General features: G+C 33.7%; 1 long non-coding RNA gene and 1 pseudogene across 2 annotated transcripts; one reads left to right on the forward strand and one right to left on the reverse strand.

Annotated features, from left to right (window-relative positions):
- The first annotated feature begins 15,531 nt into the window (after nucleotides 1–15,531).
- LOC144544481 (agmatine coumaroyltransferase-2 pseudogene) lies at nucleotides 15,532–17,122 on the forward strand (annotated as a pseudogene). Its single transcript, XR_013508230.1, has one exon. The product of XR_013508230.1 is annotated as an agmatine coumaroyltransferase-2 pseudogene (transcript).
- A 2,519-nt stretch (nucleotides 17,123–19,641) lies between these two features.
- LOC144544642 (uncharacterized) lies at nucleotides 19,642–20,200 on the reverse strand. The gene is made up of 2 exons (XR_013508282.1): nucleotides 20,151–20,200; nucleotides 19,642–20,111 (listed from the first exon to the last, which is right to left on the reverse strand). It is a non-coding gene; the product is annotated as an uncharacterized LOC144544642 (long non-coding RNA).
- Nucleotides 20,201–22,873: the final 2,673 nt, after the last annotated feature.

Consider the following 22,873-nt stretch of genomic DNA (forward strand, 5'->3'; position numbering starts at 1 on the left):
ACCATTAATTAGCAACAAAAAGTATTGTTTTATACTTAGATTCGAAATGCTGAGATAAACGTAAAATTAGAGTAGTTATAAAATATCGAATTGTGCGACTTAGCTCGAAATAATTAAAAACATGTAAACATTTCTTTTTCTAAAATTTTGTAAAATCAATTTACGTATCTAAATTATAATATGACTAAAAGCATATTATAATACTTATTAGTTTAGTAATAATTACATAATTTATGCATTTTTATAAGAATAGTAATATTAGGAATTTTTAATAATAAATTAACTTTCAAAACTGCAATTCGATCGGTTAGAATAGTTATAGTTAAGTTGGAATAAATCAAATAGGTAAGTAATCAGGATATATTAAATAGGTAAGAACATGTATAAAATTTCTGTAACTCACGAATAATAATTTTGCGAATATTTCGACTTTAGAATTTTTATAAGCAATTTATCTTCAAATTAAATTATTAAAACTATAAATTATTTAGAATTAAAATTTGGATAATTTAAATCAAAGTAAATAATTAATATCTGACTAACCGGTTTAGTCAGACTGACTGAATCGGTAATCTTTATAAAATCAAAATAATTGATAATTTAATTTACATATTAACTGGGACAACGGTTAGAATAATTTAGAGTAGATCTTAACTAGTTATAATTACGTAATTTCAGATCAGCAGATCCCGTACGAGCTCGATCATTGGGCTGATCCGACTGACCCGCTATTCGGAGCATACGCGGAGCGCGCTAATTATTAGCGACAGAGACTCCAGCCCTACAGGTGTGGGATATCTGAATTATTCTTTTCGTGGGCGTACTCTTACCAGTCGATCCATCTGACCTGACATTCGCACTTTATTTTTAAGTAGTTGCATTAAAACTTTAGAGCATGTTTATCCTTTCTGCACTTTAGGTAGAATTGCATAAACCCTGAAAAACTCGAATTTACTGTATTTTAAGAGTAGAGTAATTAAATAATATTATATATATATATATATTATTAGAATATTAGGTTATTAGCTGTCTTCTTCTCGTAGAAGACTATATTATTATTTTACGTGCATACGCATGCATTGGTGAGAGCTGAGCAGAGCCGAGTGACTTCGTTCCGTCTTGGTGTCACTTGGCATGGATCGGCCCGACAGCCACTGAGCTGAGGGTCACTTGATCCTTGGATGGCTTTAGGATTTATATTATATGTATAAACTTGATTATGTATTCCTTTCGATTCATTTTACCATTACGCGCGGGCCGGACTTGAGCCCTGAGGCACGGACGATTCGGGATTTATTCCTTCCCTACATTAGGAGCTACTTTGCCTAGAACGGGATTCCAAGCCGGGTAGTGTTGGGTAGAATCTTGTACGGGGTTCTAGCACCGGTTTGGGTAGAATCCAAAACGGGATTCTAAGCCGGGTAGTGTTGGGTAGAATCTTGTGCAAGGTTCCAGCACCGGTTTGGGTAGAATCCATGTGTGGTGTCCTATTGGTCTGGCCGGACGGTAGAGTTCTCTTCTGCTCATGAGGAAAGAGATTAACTTTTTACGACTTGCATTGTATGATTTCTCCTATTGAATATGTTTGGGTGATGAATCGTTAGGTGAGATGACACACCGGATTTTGGTAAAGGTATAACCATCGGCTAGTGTGCAGTTCTTGTGGGCAATGCGTGATGTCATTAGGCAACGTGTATCATTGTTCCCTGATCACAGTCCTTGGATTATATTATTCAGATTCTTTTGGTAAAGGTATAACCATCGGCTAGTGTGCAGTTCTTGTGGAGCAATGCTCGATGTCACTAGGCAACGTGTATCATTGAACTCTGATCACAGTCCTTGGATTATATTATTCGATTCTTTTGATCCTATTGGCACGGCACGGGGTGATTTACTTTATCCATATTATTATTATTATTATTATTGTATTTGGACACACAGTGCAATGAGTACTGGATTCCGATTTGATTTGTATCCGATATTACACCTTGATTTTATTTTGGTTTTATTTCGCATGTTGGCATAATAGAATAATCGCATCATGACATCATTCAAAAGTATTATAAGTTCTATTAGATATTAATATAGGTTCACACATGTGCATATTTTTAATTGTATTCATTTTATAAAATAAAAGTGCTTTGGCCGTAGAGGATCCCTGAGGGGATAATTCTGGGTCACATACTGGGCGATTCGTCGCTCACCCACAAGTTGTTTCGTGGGTTTTAGGTACAGGTTCTGGCGGTCCGCAGCAGGAAATGTCAGGAGCTGTCCCCGAGGGCCACATCACTTGACCTAGTTAGGGTTGGGCTTTTGATTAGGTTTACGAGTCCTGTATTTTCTGTGTTATATATACGGGTTCGATAGATCATGTATTCCCTTCTATAGATGGTGTTATTTGGATTCGAGATGGATCGAATTATATGTTATGTATGTGTATGTTTATTTATTTGCTATGTGACTGATGCTTGATATTTATATTATGTTGCTTCCGCTGCTGTTTGATTTATTATTTATGATTAGCCTTGCGTGCTTAATGATTAATTAAGCACGAGGCGAGGTTGATCACACCTTAATCCAGAAACTCCTGGTTTGGGGTGTGACAGCTTCTATGCACAACAAATTTGGCATTGGATGGGAGATTGCTTCCATTATTACCAGAACCAGCGTTCGATTGAGGATGTAGTCCTTTTTGCCCTAACACTACCCAAGTTTCACCTTTCGGGGCTACTTTTTTCTTAAATTTTCTGAATTGAACTTTGATATCTTTAACTCGCGAATAAACTTGCTTACCAGTCAGTGGAGGACGAGCTCGTCCAATCTCAATCTCACCATTGAAAGCTGTGTTCTTCTTACTGTATGGGTGATTAGGAGGAAGAAACCTATGATGACCCATGTACACTGTTTTTTTGCAATTTTTCAACTGAATGTCAACCATATCATCTTCACAAACAGGGCAAAATATAACCCGACAAATTACCATATGCCGGAAGATCATTTATGGTGCAAAATATCATTGCTCGCAATTTGAAATTTTCCTTACTATATTTTCCCACACTTGCACCCTGTCGGACCATAATTTTTTAAAGTCCTCAATCATCGGTGCTAAATGCACATCTATGTCATTTCCGGATTGTTTTGGGCCTGAAATTAGTAACGTCATCATAATGTACTTGCGTTTTATAGTTAACCAAGGAGTAAAGTTATAAATACACAATAAAACCGGCCATGTGCTATGTTGACTGCTCATGTTACCAAACGGGTTCACTCCATCTGAACTGAACCCAAGCCTTAGGTTTCTTGGTTCATCACCAAAATTCTTTTTGAACTTTCTGTCAATATTTCTCCATTGTGGTGAATCAGCAGGGTGTTTGAGTTTTCCATCTTTTTTTCCGGACATCGGCAATGCCAACACAACAACTGCGCATCTTTAGGATTTTTGAACAAACACTTGAATCTTGGTATCACGGGGAAATACTGTTAGTTTGTAATAATCTAGAAGTCAATAATACGATAAATTATCATAAAGCTTTGTTCATGAATTGAATGTTTATTTATATATCATTTTGTTGCCTTGAGTATTATTGAATTTATGAATCATTTTGAGTTCATGACTGAAATTGTGAAACTCCATAATATAGATGATATATACTCTTAAAAAGTCACTGACCAAGGTAATTAGCAGGAACACTAATTACCGCGATAAGGTTAGTATGTGGATTAAAAGATGGTTAAGTTTTACAAACCACCTGACACGAGATGTCATTTTAATCACATAGATACATGTTCTAGGAACATGGTATTTGACAGACCCCGAATGAAATATTAAATAGAATTGTGTTCGTGTCATTTATGTTTTCATTCAGTGTCAGGTTCTACAGTATGAGGTATTTATCGTTCCCACTGAGAAATATATGTGTGATTCTTATCTAACGCTGTCCGTAAAAAACAGTCATAACGGTAGCTTTTCCATATTTATAGCTTAGCTAGGAAGTGATAGTTTACCAAGAATACTATTTGTCCCTCGTATTTTATACGAGCTATAGCATCACTGGGCCCCTTGATAGAGTAAGATTATCTGCTAGCGGTATAATTACAAGAGTAATTATATTTGATAATCTGCTCAAGATCAAGAAAAGATTCAGTTAGCAAGGATGACACACATCTACCTTGAAACTAATCTGATAGCTATGAGACAGGAGAACAGACACAAGTAAATAGTTTACTGGATCGTGATATTGTACAGTACAACATCATCTGTGTAATTGGATGGTCATGATGTATTCTGCCAGATTCCGCTCATGATTATAGAAGTTAAAACAGTTTTAACTCTATTTACCAACATAACACAAATCCTATTGGGTCACACCATATAGGAGTTAATCGGAGAATCTTATTGTGATTGATTATAAATTGGTTATGATCAATAGTAAGATGGTTATAATTAATTATACGTGTTATAATTAAATTATAAATGTCATATAAGATGACAAGCAAAAAACAACGGTTAATTTATAAACGTACCGGTACGTTGTATAAAAGTTACCGAAACAACAACCGCAAGAAATATAATTGTTCAGAATAATTATATGGATGTTAATTGAATTCGGGCCAAGGGCATTTTGGTCTTTTTACATGTCATTCTTATCCACATGACATGTCATCATCCTTATCCACATGGCATGTCATCATTCTTATCCACCGAGGGTATTTTGGTCTTTTCACTTTGAAACCTCCTTACTATTCACACCTCCTTACTGTTCATGGGGTATTTTGGTAATTTGGCAACCGCCACAAATGCCTATAAATAAGGGTGGAAGGGTAGAGAGAAAATCACTAATTCATTCGTATCGTTTCGTGTCGAAACGAATCGGTATTTTATCTCTTTCTCGGTTTCTATCCCAAATAGTGTTTCGGTTGAGAAAAGAAAGTTATATGTAGTTGACGTATAATCTTGCGGGTTGTTGTGAAGTATATTTACGGGATTGATGAATAGTATTTTCCCAAATTTCGCTGTATGTCAGTTTTGCTTATTTGTGAAACTAAGTAGCTGAAAATTCGTGTTTACGGGTTTTCGTCTTTTTCTCTGTGAATAGTGTTTTTGCAGAATAACGCAGTTTATAGTATTTCTGGCAAAAGAAATAAACCGCTCTCCGGTTAGACCTGGTGGATAACCGATAGAGGCATCAGACGTCTGATGCTCCGAGGAGAATCATTCCCGTGATGTAGCTCTACTCGCTCGGTCTGCATTCCAACTGTGATTTGGAAACAAGGTATAAATATGTTATATTAATCTATTTAATTGGTAAGTAGATTAAAATTTTAGAAATCAATCATGGTGTAGATCTGTAAAAAGGATTAAATTGGGTTTTGATGCCAAAAGAATACTGAAGGTGGACAGCCTTGGAAAGTTTCCTGACATACCCCGTTTAATCCTAAGCTTAAGTTGGCCGTAGAAATTTTTGTTCTACGGTCATTCCGCAACTTAAGCCTAAACATGTTTTGCTTACCCCGAAACCCAACAAATACAATATCACTTTCGATGGAGGTCCTTTTCTATATGTATCATCATTACCGTCAGTTTCTTTCTTTCTTTAATAACGAGATTTACCACACATGTTGGACAAATTTCACATTTCTCATACTCATTCCGATACAATATGCAATCGTTCGGACATGTATGTATTCTTTCTACGTCTCATATGGGAGCATATCTCCTAAGAGTTTTAATAAGGCGATAAAACTTTTAACACTCCAACCATTACTTACCTTTAAATTATATAATTGTAATATAGCATGTATTTTGGTAAAAGTTTCGCAACCAGGAAACAATAATTTTTCAGATTCATCATACAACTCATATAAATTGTCATCCTCATTACTAAACATTTCTCCTAAATTGTCATTCGGGTTGAAATTATTATTTACATCCATTTCTTGATCACTGTCAACACTAGCATCCTCACCCTCCTGGTCAATCTCAGCATTAGTAGCAGTTGTTGTTCCTCCATAACTCTCCATGCCTAGTCCAACGTGTATATCGCTCTTTAAAACCACGACGGATCAAATGGTTTTTCACCGTTTCAATAGTGCGAAACCTCTTCAAGTTCAAATAGTCTTTACAAGGACACGAAATTGTATCATCACCTTTTGCCTTCATGTCTTGCTCAGCAAATTTTATGAAATTTTTCACTCTCCAAATACTCAATGGTATTACGATCTCCATACATTCAATCTCGATCCATCTGTAATTACAAAAATAATTAGGTAAGAGATCAATGGCGCTTATAATTACCATTTGGGGCCGGTGCACAATCTTAACTCACTCTTTGAATGCTTTCTCTCATTAATCTAACCCATGCATCAACAAATTTAAATAAATTTAAGAGTAAACAAAGTTACCTATAACCGCAGGTAGAGAGTGTGATCAATATACTTGTGGTGGAGAGAGTGATAAACATGTTTGGAGTAGAGAGAGAACGCCCAACAAAAGTAGAGAAAGAGAGAGAGAGAGAGGAAAAAACACTATTTGAGGGCTGAAATGCAAAAAACGCAAAAAAATAGATTAATGGCGGCTGGAATTGGGAGAAAGACTTATATAATTTCAAAAATAAACCAACACTAACTGTTAATAAGATAAAACGGCCAGTAAAAAGATCAACAGTGACAGTTTTGTTAAACCCGACAGAGAGCTAGGTTTTTTATGAAACATAACGGAGAGAAACACTGACTGGTCAATTGAAAAAACAGTTGGTGTAGAGTATGCTATCAACACTGACGGTTTTTTTGAATAAACAGTCAGTGTAGGTTGAGACAACATTGACGCTTCGTTTAACAAAATAGTCAGTGTTGGTGTATCGCCCAATGTCACACCCCGCGACCACGGGTCGTAACAGTCCCCCGCCGTAAGCATACAACGCCGTGTATGCTTACAAGGCAATTAACAATTCATACAACATAACAAGCAATATAAAATAAGTTTCTAGTATATAATCAGAGTACACAGTCTGGTCAGAATATCATACAACAAAAGTATCTCATCCGGATACCAACCACGAGGCCTACCCTAAATCTATACAACAAAACATATCTAGGGTCATATACTGGTAAGCTACTAAGGCCTACTACTCTCGTGCCTCTCCGGAATCAGTCGCACCAGTACCTGTAAAATAACCGGGAGGGTGGGGGTGAGAATAAATTCTCAGTACGAAATTTGCCACAGTTTAGATTATTGGACTTGCAATCAAACTCTATATTCAAAAATGAAACCCAAACAATAACAATGCAAACAGATATATATAATCATAAATAACATAATGCCAATACTCGACAACAATTAATCAACCTGAAACACAGTTTACGGAATTTCCAAGATGAATTTCAAACACAACAAATATATTTTGGCTTAACTCAATTCATTAGGGCTTGTAGCAATCACAGATGTTCTTTCGAGCTGGACCCTTTATCAAACCCACATCTGTAGGGTTACTGACACCTACAGATGGCCAACCAAGCTGGACCCTTTATCTGACACCCATCTGTAATCGCTTGGCTTAACAGTTATTAAGGTCTGGTTCAAGTCACATAAAGAAAATCCTCTTTAGAATCGTTTCCAATATTTGCAGTATTCAATTGACCTTCCAAATGCATTAACACGTAGGAGAATGCCACCGAGCCATAGACGTTACACAAGTCACCCACGATTTCCAATCACATCTCATAACATAATCACCCTCCCTCGTCCCAACCGGTACTGGGAATATCGAGGGCCGTTCACCTAAGGTCATTTAGGATCCTGGGAATCCAAGTCAGCATACAGCCCGACTTGGCAAATTCATTGGATCCAAGTGCTTAACTTCGTAAATCCATTCACATACATATCCAAATCAAATCGTGGTGACTTTCAATCAAATCAGATCATAATAGATCAACACAACCTACAACCATACCAGCATGCAAATCACTCAAGTAACATCAATTCAAGTTTAATTTGATTGGGCTATGCAAATGCTCTACACAATTCAATGATGCAATCAATGATATTCAACATGACAAAGGAATACACAGTTTAATTCCTGAAAATAAAGTATCAAACAAGTCCAAGAATCCCGCACCTGTTTAAGACGAGCGTACCGCTTAGTTACGGATCAGGCGTCTCGAATTGCCTCGCGATATCTTGCTCGACCGAGCCTACACCTATATTATACGTTTACTTGGTTTAATTCGGGTTCAGTGGTCTATACGTTTACTTATGGTTTGTACGGTCCTAAATCAATTCTTATGTTTTGGTATCGATTCTTTTCGGTTCCTTCTTTCTTATTAAAAATCTCATACATTTGCCTCTAGGTCCTCTTGACCATATACAATTCCACTTTGGTAACAATCCATCACCGTTTCACTACCTTGGTTCTCGGATCAATTCAATTTACAGATTGGTTAAACCCTAATTCGGTCAAAACCTCAAATTAACCGTTAAACGTTCTAAAACTCAGGATCAAAAAGGTAACCTTACCGATTATAAGTCTAATCAGTTGGATTAAACTAGTCAATTCACGATTATGTTCATTTTAGGTTTTGGCACAAAAATCCTAAAAATCAGATTTCACAAATCGGGAGGAAATCGGGAAAAGATTGGCAAATAAACAAGCAAGGAGTGTAGAGGAACTAGTCCTCGAGCAATTCGAACACAAATCTCGAGTTTAAAATGAAAATCTGAGAAATCGAGAAAATTCGAGGTTTCGAAAGAAAGAAAGAGAGGAAGAAATACCAAATAGGAGATTTCAGAGAGTTCGGAGAGACCCTCGGCTGCTTACTCGGTTCCAAACTCGATTTCTCGCAATAATCGGAAGTCTGAAAGAAACGGAAACTGACACGCTCTTTTTCTTCTCTCTTAGCCAAAAATCACTTGAAAATGGGGAAAATGGCGAAGTGGGAGAGAGAGAAGCTTTGATTTGGGTTTTAGGGTTAAAAATACCCTGAATGCGGATGCACCCATCGGCACTGCGGGTGGCTGACCCGCACTCAGCACTTAGTCGGTTTTCGGAAAATGGAATTTAACACAGAAATCTCAGAGTGCGGACGCACTCATCCGCAGTGGGGTGGCTTCACCCGCACTCAATACTTAGAAAATTTTAGATAGAAATTCAAGAAAGTCCGAGCGTAGTGCGGATGAATTCCACCCGCAGTGCGGGTCCACCTCATCCGCACTCAGTACTTAGCCGATTTCAGGAAATTCAGTTCAATACAGGAATTCATGAGTGCGGCTGAACCCATCCGCAGTGCGGGTCACTCACCCGCACTCAGCACTTAGTCAATTTTTTTCAGAATTTCAAATCAACACATGTTTGCATGAGTGCGGACGCACCCACCCGCAGTGCGGGTCAACCCATCCGCACTCAGCCTATAAAATCTCAAAAATCTCGAAATTTTAACGCGGTTTCGATTCATACTTAATTTACTTATTTCTAGGACCTTAATTAAGGTTTAAACTTCCATTTTATTAGCACAATTTTCGATTCTTGCTTTTAAATCCTTTGAATTTAATTATTAAAATTTCGTAACGTAACACCCAACACTGACGGTTCTTTTGAAAAAACAGTCACTGTAGGGTGAGGCAACACTGACGCTTCCCTTAATAAAACAGTCAGTGTTGGTGTACAGCTCAACACTAACTGTTTTATAATAAAAGGGTCGGTGAAGGTTGTGATCAACACTGACGGTTAACAAACAAAAACAATCAATGTTGCTTCACTGACGGTTTTTTACAGTTGAACTTGAAATTCTTCTTATTTACGTACGATTTTGCTACTCAGTTTTTACACTGACTGTTACACGTTAAAACTGTCGGTGATTGAGGATAAGTGAAAGGGGTTTTTTTTACTAGTGATTGTATATATAGGACTATGCATTAACTTGGTTTGTAATTCGGACCCGCCTAATTATAATTTATTCATTTGGATTAATGAGTCTAATTCAGGTCAAGTACACTTAGTTTTAGATTATCCGATCATATCATGTTTAGGTAGATGATCAATATTTTTTTTTTGAAAAAAATTGTTGTGTGTGGTCTACCAGAGTACCAGTTTGATTGGAAATGAAGAAAAACCAGTAATGCAGATTTTGTTAAAAAAATATATATTGAAAACACGGATTGTCAAAATAATATGGTAATGACATATCAAACATACAGGTCGGATAGCACTATTTTTTTGTGTGTGTTCTATTCAAAATTTGTTACGAATTTTGAATTTTGTAATTCTTACTTTTAATCCCGATTGTTTTATTTATATCAAAAAAAAAATATATAAAAATAACCAAAGAGGTTGTATTTTCAAAAGTACCCAAATTGGAATTTTTTTTTCCTGTTTTAGCATCAATTACTGAAATTTTTTTTTCCGGATACTCATTCTAAAACCGGAAAAAAAATTCTGGTATCCCAATTTCAGAAATTTTTTTTCCGAATTTTAGTCCCAAAATCGGAATTTTTTTTTCTGGAAATGGGATTTTCTGGTCTCCAAATTTTTTATTTGTATTTTTTATAAACTCATTTTTTTATAATATATGTATAATATATATATATATATATAGAGTACGGCTAACGCGCTTCCTCTAGTATATTAACAATATGTTTCCGGTCTCTAAAATCTATCGAACCGGCTTCAAATGACAAATCTAAACCGTTCAAACCAATGTCCTTAATGAGAGCTTCGTTTCCATATAAAAAAATTTAAGTTTCGAATTTATTTACTATCAAGTCAAGCGGTCAAAAAAATGACCAAAATATTGCATTAAAATGCGCATAAAATCATTCATCTTTTGACTTCGATCACCTTGCTAATTTTTTAATATTGATTGCTGCAGGTCACCTGATTTGGTGCAATGAATGATACGTAGGTATTTGCATGTTTGAACCCTACTCTGATTATATTTAGCATAAATTAATTGTCAATTTGTCATCAAACAAACACAATGTATTGTATTACATTGTGTCCTGATCTTCTACCCGATCTAATTAAGATTTGATTGCAAAACACCAAAAAAAGTAAGAAATATAATGAAGCAGATACAGCTATTTTACTTAATTTTGTCATTTAGAGGCACAATATATTATTAATGAATAAATAGTATTAAACCCAACTTTCACCTCCATTATTATTTTGTTAGTTGGCATTAACAAATTATAAACCGTACCTTGTATATTAAATAAACCCAAGAGGATGAGAGTGAGTACCGGGTACTTTCAGAGATGGTGATTGTTTAGTTATTGGTTTCAGTTGTATTCAAATTCAGCTACGTATTCCAACCTAGTACAACAAATTAAATAGAAGTCCAGTACGTGTAGTACAGGTACAGCAATATATAATATGCAACCTAAAGATAACTTTGTATACACGAATCGATTAGGTGCCAAAGCTACCCCTTCCTAAGCCCCTTCCACTAGTGGAAAAACATGAATCAGGATCGGCCTATCTGGATCGGTTATATGAAACAACCGATACTAATACCTATCTGGATCGGTTTTCTGAACAAAACCGATCCTAAAAACTAGTTAGATCGGGTTTTTTAGTCAACCGATCCTAATTTGTGAACTATCCGGATCGGTTTTTTATAAAACCGATCCTGATACTATCAGGATCGGTTGTTCTAAAAAACCGATCCTAATAGTTAAACTATTAGGATCGGTTGTTCTAAAAAACCGATCCTGATAGTATCAGGATCAGTTGTTCTAAAAAACCGATCCTAATAGTTAAACTATTAGGATCGGTTGTTTAGAACAACTGATCCTGATACAATTTTTTTTTTTCAAAATTGGTTCTGCAAAAAAAAAAAAAAAAATCAGGGTCGGTTTTTTATAAAGAACCGATCCTGATACTATTCGGATCGGTTTTTTATAAAAAACCGACCCTGATTTTTTTTTTTTTACAGAACCAATTTTGAAAAAAAAAAATTGTATCAGGATCGGTTTTATTGCTAAAAACCGATCCTGATAGTATCTGGATCGGTTTTTAGCAATAAAACCGATCCTGGTAGTTTTTTTCTTTTATTTGGAAAATCTTTTCATATGGTTATGTTTAAATAAATATAAAAAATTACATATTAGAAATATAAGTTAATTATTTAATAGAAATTTTATTTAATTTTCAAATTCTACTTAAATAATATTAAGATCCAACGTAAACTATTTACGGTCGTGCGATGTTGCTATATTGTTTTGCTTTGATGAACTAGTAAATGAATCCCGAATTGTATCAAATTTTATAATGGTGAAATTAATATGACATTCTTTCATTTTAACGGTTCCGATCGACCAAATGCTAATGTTCGTATTCGTTCCTTCACAACCCCATACAACAAGGGTTCAAGTCCTATGTATATTATTATATGGCACAAGTCATTGATGCATCATGCATGATTGTATAAAAAAATTCAATAGTCAAAATGACTTCAAAATGAAATATCAATGTCAAATAATTAATTATATTATCACATAAATTTTAATAATATAAATTACATTAATTTTCATCAAAATTACATTAATGAAATATCAATGTCAAATAGTACCTATCTCCTGTTTAATATTATTTAAGTAGAATTTGAAAATTAAATAAAATTTCTATTAAATAATTAACTTATATTTCTAATATGTAATTTTTTATATTTATTTAAACATAACCATATGAAAAGAGTTTCCAAATAAAAGAAAAAAACTATCTGGATCGGTTTTATTGCTAAAAACCGATCCAGATACTATCAGGATCGGTTTTTAGCAATAAAACCGATCCTGATACATTTTTTTTTTTTCAAAATTGATTCTGTAAAAAAAAAAAAAAAAAAAAAAAAAAAAAATCAGGATCGGTTTTTTAAAAAAAACCGATCCTAATAGTATCAGGATCGGTTTTTTATAAAAAACCGATCCTGATTTTTTTTTTTTTTTTTTTTTTTTTTACAGAATCAATTTTGAAAAAAAAAAAAATGTATCAGGATCGGTTTTATTGCTAAAAACCGATCCAGATAGTTTTTTTTTCTTTTATTTGGAAAATCTTTTCATATGGTTATGTTTAAATAAATATAAAAAATTACATATTAGAAATATAAGTTAATTATTTAATAGAAATTTTATTTAATTTTCAAATTCTACTTAAATAATATTAAGATCCAACGTAAACTATTTACGGTCGTGCGATGTTGCTATATTGTTTTGCTTTGATGAACTAGTAAATGAATCCCAAATTGTATCAAATTTTATAATGGTGAAATTAATATGACATTCTTTCATTTTAACGGTTCCGATCGACCAAATGCTAATGTTCGTATTCGTTCCTTCACAACCCCATACAACAAGGGTTCAAGTCCTATGTATATTATTATATGGCACAAGTCATTGATGCATCATGCATGATTGTATAAAAAAATTCAATAGTCAAAATGACTTCAAAATGAAATATCAATGTCAAATAATTAATTATATTATCACATAAATTTTAATAATATAAATTACATTAATTTTCATCAAAATTACATTAATGAAATGTCAATGTCAAATAGTACCTATCTCCTGTTTAATATTATTTAAGTAGAATTTGAAAATTAAATAAAATTTCTATTAAATAATTAACTTATATTTCTAATATGTAATTTTTTATATTTATTTAAACATAACCATATGAAAAGAGTTTCCAAATAAAAGAAAAAAACTATCTGGATCGGTTTTATTGCTAAAAACCGATCCAGATACTATCAGGATCGGTTTTTAGCAATAACACCGATCCTGATACAATTTTTTTTTCAAAATTGATTCTGTAAAAAAAAAAAAAAAAAAAAAAAATCAGGATCGGTTTTTTATAAAAAACCGATCCTAATAGTATCAGGATCGGTTTTTTATAAAAAACCGACCCTGATTTTTTTTTTTTTTTTTTTTTTTTTTTTTTTTTTTTTACAGAATCAATTTTGAAAAAAAAAATTTGTATCAAGATCGGTTTTTTATAATAAAAAACCGATCCTGATACTATTTTTATACAAAAAAATTAGTATCAGGATCGGTTTTTTTATTATAAAACCGATCCTGATACTATTAGGATCGGTTCTTTATAAACAACCGATCCTAATGATAATTCCTATATAACCAGCTTAGCTAGGGTTCTTCTTATTTTCATTTCGCGCCTCTCATTTTCAATTTAGCATCTCTGTCTCTGTCTCCGTATCTTCCTCTCAAATCCTCAGTACTCTGTCTCTCTCTCTGTCTCCGTCTCTCCCTCTCCTCCGTGTCTCTCTCTCTCTTTCTCTCCGTCTCTTCCTCTCAAATCCGAGCCTCTCGCACCTCCGACTCAATTGTGCCAGTTTTTAATTTGTTTTATTGTTTCAAAAATTAATTAATGCTGTTTATATATTGTTTTACAGTTTTGAGGACATCTCTCTCAAGTTACTTAATCATCCGGCCGATCAACTATCATGGTATTAGCTTTATCTAATTTTCTCATTATTATACTTTTAAAACACATTTTTTTGTATTTTTTATTGGAAAATGTTTTTCCATCTAATTGTTACCTTTGTTTTTATTTTTAGGGTCTTTTTTAATCTCAAGTGATGTGATTGAAAAAGAGGTAATTATTGATTTTTTTATTGTTGTGCTTTACATTAATTGCATAAATGTGTATATTGTATAAATGTGTGTTAATTGAAGAAATAGCCCAATTAGTCAATTGTATGTTTGTTAATTAATTTTTTTTTGGATTTAAATTTCTTGTTATAACTTGTAATGCTTCACAAAACTTTTTATGAAGTACATGAATTTTTTGTAATAGTTTAAGATGTGTATGATAATTAATTTAGAATGTGTATATGATATTTAATTGATTATTGCTTCTTACTGTGCAACAAAAAAAAATTTAGGATGCTGGCCAGCAAAATATATATGGAAGCTGGTCAAATAAATAAAAATATTTTTTTTAGCTTCAATAAAACATCAGGATCGGTTATTTTAAACAACCGATCCAGATTACTACTATTAGGATCGGTTGTTTAAAATAACCGATCCTAATTCTAAAAAAAAAAAAAAAAACTTTTAGGATCGGTTTTTAAATAAAAACCGATCCTAAAAGTTTTTTTTTTTTTTTTTGGAATTATGATCTGAAATACAATCAAGATCGGTTTTAATATAAAACCGATCTTGATAGTACGTATCAGGATCGGTTGTTATGTAATTTAAAAAAAAAATTCGAAAATACTATCAAGATCGGTTCTTATATAAAAACCGATCTTGATAGTACGTATCGGGATCGGTTCTTAGTCAAAAACCGATCTAGATAACAACTATTAAGATCGGTTTTATTAAAAAACCGATCCTAATAGTTTCTATTTGGATCGGTTCTTGAAAAATATAAAACCGATCCTGATAGTATCAGTATCGCCTTCATCAGGATCGGTTGGATTCCGATACTGATATGTGTATATAACCGATCCTGATTCCTGTTTTTCCACTAGTGTTCCCTATATAAGGACCCAGCTGATCCATGGAGGAAAGACAATAAAGAAGACCAGCAGCTAAATAAAAAAAGTTGTTGCATATTAGGTCTTAATTTACAATCCACCACCAAAATAATACATGAAGATCACCATAGAAAGTTCTAGGGTTGTCAAGCCAACCTACAATGGCAGTACACCTAGCACAAACCAACATGTTCCTTTGAGTGTTTTTGATAAGGTTACCTTCAACACACACATTGCAGTTATCTATGCCTTCAACCCTCCAACTCCTCCTAACATTGCCATTGAGAAGGGACTCTCTAAGGTCCTTGCAGAGTACCGTGAGTGGGCTGGAAGGCTTGGTGAGGATGCAGAGGGCAATTTGGTCATTTTCCTCAATGACCAGGGTGTTCGTTTTGTCGAGGCCACGGTCGACTCTAAGCTCAGAAATGTGCTTCCTTCTAAACCAACCAAAGAAATTCAGAGCATGCACCCGGGCCTCTACGGTGTAGAGGAGCTGGTGCAAGTGCAACTCACACGTTTCACGTGTGGATCCATGGTTGTCGGTTTCACAGCTCACCACCTAGTCGCAGACGGACATGCCACCAGTAACTTTCTTGTTGCATGGGGTCTTGCAACTAGAGGTCTTGCCATTGATCCAATCCCTTTGTGCACACGTGATACCATATTCAAACCCCGTGAGCTACCTCTTATACAATATGATCATCGCAATATCGAGTACATGAACAACAAATATGCAAAAACTATGCCAATTACTGATAACGAATCAAATGAAGAAGAAATAGTAATCCACAAGGTACATTTCACCAATGACTTCATCAACAAGCTCAGGGCTAAGGCCTCGACCGGGGTCCCAAAACCCTATAGTAGATTTGAGACCACATTAGCTCATCTCTGGAGGGTCATAACCAAAGCACGTGGCCTTCACGGCCACAAGACTACCCAAATACGCATATCTGTGAATGGACGCATGCGAATGGATCCAAAGGTGCCAAACGAGTATTTTGGCAACCTTGTTTTGTGGGCTTTCCCTCACTCTAAAGTTAGAGATCTCCTTAACCGACCACTCCGTTATGCAGTAGAACTGATACGTGCTGAGGTGGTAAAGGTAAACGACAGTTACTTCAAGTCATTCATAGACTTTGCGAACTCTGACATCGTCACTAAAGAGGGATTGGTTAGCACCGCTGATATGAACAAGATAACTTTGAGCCCCGACTTGGAGGTGGATAGTTGGTTAACATTTCCATTCTTTGATTTGGATTTTGGCAGCGGCAGCCCACACTATTTCATGCCTACATACTTTGCTACTGAAGGAATGTTGTTCCTTCTCCCTTCTTACTTCGGAGATGGAAGCATTGATGCAATTGTGCCGTTATTCAAAGATAATCTTGATACTTTTAAAATGTACTGCTATTCTCTCGATTAATATACATGTGCTTGCCTATATATGTACTGCACTACTGCTATTCTCTCTGTTTTATGTAATGCTTTGTTTGATATTCTTCCTTATTTTCAGATAACATGGCTGTACATTGTTTCTTTGTTCCAATAAATTAAACAAATAATAAGCAATAAATACTGGGAGGAAGGTGTAAGGTGGTAATCAATGAATTTGGTTGATAATAGTTTGTACGAATCTATGTTGTTTTCATTAATTTTTGTTCATTACATTGTTGTTTTATCAGTTACTTATTTTTAGTTTGCATGCTGAAAGAGAGAGTTGACCAATCTGCTTCGTTTTCACTGATAAAAGCGCAATATTTTTCTTCATAGTTGTGCATTGCATTGTTCTTTTATCAGTTATTTAATTTACTTAATTTTAGTTTGCATGCTTAAAGAGACATTTGACCAATCTGCTTTGTCTTCATAACTAATTGATCTAGCAAGATCTTCCTGATTAAGAAAATACAATTCTGTTTCTGTAACCAATCATGATACTATGATATATACTCAAACCCTTGGTCGAAATTTTTTTATAAACCATAATTAGAAAAAAGATTTATGTGAAACCAACATGATTACTTTTTTTTTTTTTTACAAAAATCATAAGAACCGAAATGACATTTCGGTTCTGAATTTTTTTTTGGGACCGAATGGCAATTCGGTCTCAGATATTTTTACAATTTTTCAATGAATTTTTTTCTCGAAATCTGCTAAAATGACTGGGACCGAAATAACAATTCGGTCCCCAAAAAAAAAACACAGGACCGAAATGACATTTGAATTTTTATAATTTTTGGAAAAAAAATAAAATAATCATGTTGGTTTCATAAAAATCTTTTTCTAATTATGGTTTATAAAAAAAGGAAGCGTCTAATTGTCCACAAACTTTTGTCCACCATTTGTCCACAGATTTGACTTGCGCGAATACTGTAAAACAACTTCTACATGCTGTATAATTATACAATATATCACATAAAATATATCAGTTAATCACAAATCATCTAGCAACTATTTGAAGTGGTCCCATGATAGTTAGAAACAGATGACAACTTGCACAACAGGACAAAAAAATGTACTTTCAAACTGTACTTTCCGAAATTGCAGTTATAGGAAATTATTGGCAGTTATTTTGACAAAAAAAAACGTGATAAAAAAAGCAAAATTAAAATTTTCGATTAATTTTTTTTATTATTTTTCTCGATTTAATGAAAACACAAATAAATCATCAAAATAATGAATACTGTCAAATTGACCACTTTAACTATAAAAATAAAATGTACAAACTATAAAATTACAGACATGCAAAATTCATAGATGAAAACGATAAAATAAAATGTTCAAAAATATCAAGTTAAACTGTGAAATCAAAAGGTAAAAAGTATAAAATTACAAAATTATAAAATTAGCAGATTAAATTTTTTTTCAAAAATGTCAATTTTTTATACTGTAAAATTGTAAACTTAAACTGTGAAAATAAAAAGTAAAAACTATAAATTTACAACAATGTAAAATTAGCAGATGAAAATGATCAAATATAATTTAAAAAATATAAATTTTCAATACTGTAAAATTGGGAATTTAAACTGTGAAAACAAAACGTAAGAACTATAAAATTTCAATAATGTAAAATAAGCATATGAAAAGGATAAAATAAAATGTAAAAAATACAAAATTTCAACTTAAACTACAAAAACAAAACCTACAACTTACAAACAATCAATACTGTAAAATTTCTAAATCTAAACTATAAATCAATTCCATGTATACTGTAAAATTTCTAAATCTATACATACATCCATTATCTATTCAACAAAACTATAATATTCACCACACACAGCATCTGTTCAACACAAAACATAATATTCACCACAAAATAACAAACCTAATTATATCATCCAACATTCAGAATAGCATAAAAAAAAACTATGAAAAAATAACTTCTACATTCAAATAGATAACATTACAAATTCAGCCTTCCTGTTTGACAGATTTTGTAAAATATTGTAGAGCCATAGATGAATACTGTAAAACTATAAGGTCAATATTGTAAAACAACAAGATGAACAGTCGATCCATCAAAAATTAGAAAACCAGACCAGATCGACAGTTGACATATTAGATCAAATTAGATCAAACTCAAAGTATTACCAGATCGGATAAAGATCAACCAGAATCTCCTTAAAACTAAACTAGATAATAGGGAGATTATGCAATTACCTGAATCTCCGTAAAACGCCACTAGGAAAGGAAAATATTAGATACTAAAAATAACATAAATGCACTAATTGTCAATGTCTCTTCAACCAGATCTACAAAGCAGGGATAAGACATCATCTCGTTGACGGCCGGGCCTTGACCGTCGCGGTCGTCGCTGCCGTCGATGTGCTTCGCATCCGACGAAACAAATTTTCAGAGATTGGAGAAGGAATTTTCAGGGATCCCCTGTGCATCGCATCTGCTAAAAAATGAATTTTCAGAGATGAAAAATGTCATAAGCATGTTATATAAGAAAAAAGAAAATGTCCAATTCAAATTGAGTTTGATTTATTCATCTGTCGGGAATTGGGAAAGAAAAATTAAACATTCTAATCGATGCACATTTAAATTCAAATTTTACAACAAAACCAACTGAGATATATCCATAGAGCAATTGTCACACCCCAAATCCGGGGGTGCAACAGCCTACCGCGCCTATTTACCATGCAATATACGTAACACAAGGCATGGATCTTTTTATGCATTGCCAATAGCATCCATTATTTTTGCCACATCCCAATTTATTTACAATAATTATCTGACATTTTATAGTGGATGATGCTAGAGATATATTCTCTGCACCTTGTCAGATATAATAAACCCAAATCCCATACCTTTAGGTGGCCCTGCTGTCAATTACCCGGAAGCGCTCTTTATCTTCATATAATAAACCTGTAACCCACAAGGGGAAACGAGTGAGAAATAATAAATTATTTCTCAGTGCTGATTGCCACTCAGATTATTGGATTCGAAGGAAATCCATATTCAGAATGAAATCACCGCACGAGAAATTATCAGTTCAGTTCTATAATGACGAATGCAAATGCTCAATAACAGTATCCAATTGAACAACAAAAATTATATAAATAAATCAGAACTCTAAGAATCTTATCAGAATAAATGGTTTGGGTCAAAATCTCTTAATACTTTAAGTATGGTAACGTTTGGGACCTAATCTTTATAACCACTAAGTCTGGTAACGTTTGGTTTCTTAACTTTACAATTTCTAGTTTGGTCACACTGATAGATACTATAACATGTATCTGTCGTGTCAGGGCTTATACCATTCTAACTATTCTGACATATTATTAACAGAACCAATACGGAAACAATATTACCATATTGTCATTATCGGAAAGAAAATCAATGATAAGACAGTTACCACAGTTCATTAGTTTCACAATCACAATTCACATTTATTCAATATCCCCTATCCAACCGGTATTGGATTCAGTTGGGGCCATTCACCATATGCGCATAAGGATCCTGGAGTAAAGTCTAGTAGCTAGCTAGACTTTACGTATAATAATCCTTTTTCTCCACTATATGGAGGTTCAAGGATTTCAGTATTCAATATTCATTCAATTCAATCACTGTGGTCTCAATCAATCATTTGCAATAAGAATCAACCAATCGATAAACAATATCAACATGACAGTCAACAGACTTACCTGTAATTCAGTTTCAGTTGCATTGGGCTATGCGTATGATGCGACAGTTCAATCAATGCAGTCAATCAAATATTCAAAATGCACAGCGAGTTACGATTTAATTCCTAGTTATGAATCTCAGACTAATCCAATAACCTCGCACCTGATATCGTAGGGCAATAAGCGAGATCACTATCAATCTGCCCGTCTTGAACTTTCTATCTCATCTGTCTTTATCGTAATTAGGCCTATATCAGAATAATATATATTCTGATCAATGCCTATAATAATTAAATATAATAAAACAATTTACCTATTATAATCTTTAAATCCCAATTATTTGTTTATTCAATAAGCTTTGTTCAATATTTTTGTATAAATATCCCTTAACGTTTTATTTACATTTTAGTGTCATATAGTGCTTTATAATATCAAGTCATACATATAATATATCATATTTATAATCATCCCCAATCCTTGTTTAATTAAAATATTCAATTCAACCATAAAAATCAAATTAAACAACCATTCAAGCAGATTGAATTAAGCCACACAATTCAACATCAGTTTATGTCAGCATATTTAACCGATAATATCAATTGGGTCTAGGTTCTCAATAACAACAGTTCAATTTCAGTTGGAATCCCTGAAACAGGTGATTCTCAGTATTCCAGTCCATTAAAAGACCCCATATTCCAGTTAAATATGCTATCATAATCTGATTACCCAATTCAATACCCAATCAAAATCCAATTTAACCATTCAAATCGAAAACACAGATTATAGAGAAATTTGATTACCTTATAGCGATCAGTACAGAAATTCAATTCGAGTTACAACGATTATTCAGAATCAGCACGATGTAATCAGAATTCCAATCGAACATCTAATCGAATAAGATTCTTATCAAAATATTTCCTTTCTCTTTCTTTTTCTTCTATTTTTTCTCATTCTCTCTTTTTCTCATATTCAACTTCATTTTTTTTTCATCCTAATCCAAGTGAATAACCATATATAAGAGGTTTTCATACGGTGGTAAAAATAATAGTGGCAACATATGCAAAGGCCGCGTGGCATGGTGCCACGTTGGTCCTTCTCCATTTTTTTTTTTAAAGTTACATTTTTACATTTCAAACCTTTAAGTTTTCTTATTTCACATTTAAGTCAAAAATAATTTCAAGAAAATAAATCATGAAATTTACCGGGTGTTATAGCAATTGAGAGGATTACCAAAGAAATCAGGGGAGAAATGGAGCGCCATGGCCGATTTGGAGTTCGTCGCCATGAGATTAAGTCATTGCACAGTGAGAAGTGAGGGCACGAAGAACCGATCAGTGAAGAGAGGCTGTGGAAATTTGTATCAGTATCACATCTTTAGAATTAGGGGTCAATGAGGTTTATAGATCGAAGTTAAAATTGAATACAAAATTCACGATCAGTTGGACGGGGGAGAGGGAATGAGGAGAGAAATCGCGAAGGAAAATCGCCTCAGCAATAAAAAAAATTAGATCGAGAAGGAACAAATCGGGAATAAAGGTTTTTAAGCCACACCTAAAGCTTCTTCAGTAGAGATAATTTCAGTAGCGACAATAGTTTCAATGAAATCGTGAAGGAAAATAGGAAGGAAATGGCTAGAAAAAATCTGATCGGGAAGAAGGTTTTGAAAATAAGATTAAAAAAAAGGAAAGAGACGATTAGAGAAGAAAAGTTTATATACGCGAATTTGAGTTGCCATTATAAGGTGGAGACCGGAGACAGTTAAAGGCAGTTGAACTAGAGAGTGGATAAGATTGTGGACAGACCGTGAACAAATGTCTGTGGATCATAACCTTTTCTCATAAAAAAATTCCCCTACGTTAGCCAACTTTGTAAACTTTGTGCAAGTTTACATCATTAACAGTTCAATTTTTAGGAGCTGGTAAACTCAACCCTTCAATTAATACTTGTTCTGTAATAAATAAGTAACACAACGCTGACTAGTACTGTAAAAACCAACACGAAAAGATGTGATGAAAAGCAATAATATATATACCCAAATTCCCGGTAAATGAGCCACTTCGATCCATATATTGAAAAACATCAATTCCTCTGTTTCACCATGTCCATGGAACAAAATATTGGTTCATAAAGAAATAGAGAAGGGACCTAGTTGTAAAAAACAGAAGTTTGATTACAAAAATTCAAATCCAATTCCACTCAATTCTTTTCTTATTTGGCGGGAATAAAACATCTATTCCTCATTTTCACACTTGTCGAAC

This window comes from Carex rostrata, chromosome 26, assembly GCF_964058835.1.
Source record: "Carex rostrata chromosome 26, lpCarRost1.2, whole genome shotgun sequence".
NCBI lineage: Eukaryota > Viridiplantae > Streptophyta > Magnoliopsida > Poales > Cyperaceae > Carex > Carex rostrata.